Source organism: Myxocyprinus asiaticus, chromosome 7 (genome assembly GCF_019703515.2).
Source record: "Myxocyprinus asiaticus isolate MX2 ecotype Aquarium Trade chromosome 7, UBuf_Myxa_2, whole genome shotgun sequence".
NCBI lineage: Eukaryota > Metazoa > Chordata > Actinopteri > Cypriniformes > Catostomidae > Myxocyprinus > Myxocyprinus asiaticus.
This window is the reverse complement of record NC_059350.1, coordinates 102,501-102,988: the sequence shown is the minus strand read 5'-3', so window position 1 is coordinate 102,988 and position 488 is coordinate 102,501.

Genomic DNA, 488 nt, shown 5'->3' with positions numbered 1-488 from the left:
AGGGTCAAGGTAGTGGGGAAGAATTATTTTGCACAAAACTTTTGCATTCTCTCGCAAAATGTGCGTCATAATGACAGTCTTCTGCTAGCACTCCTATGAGTATTCCAGCATTATTCCAGCTTTTGAGTTCAACAAGAAGAAAGCCAGTGCAACGAAAGAGTGAAGCCAAAAAGACAATACTTAGGCAATGCACAAATCATAATCTTCCATTCATGAATGTGTGAAAATAAAGATATCACAGTTACAATTACAATAAATGCAAGTGGTCTAATTGAAATGGAATGCTGTGGCACACAATTGAATCGCATATTATTATTGTTTTTGTTGTTGTGGTGGTGGTGTTTCCCTCTCCAATAATAAAGCAAATAAATGCTTCCTTATGTGTGGTGAGTGAAGATTTTGAGCTTTAAAATAACTGCAATTTGGAACTCATTTAAATCATTCATATTTGTGTTTGGAACAACCCTTTAGTTTAGCCACCATGATTG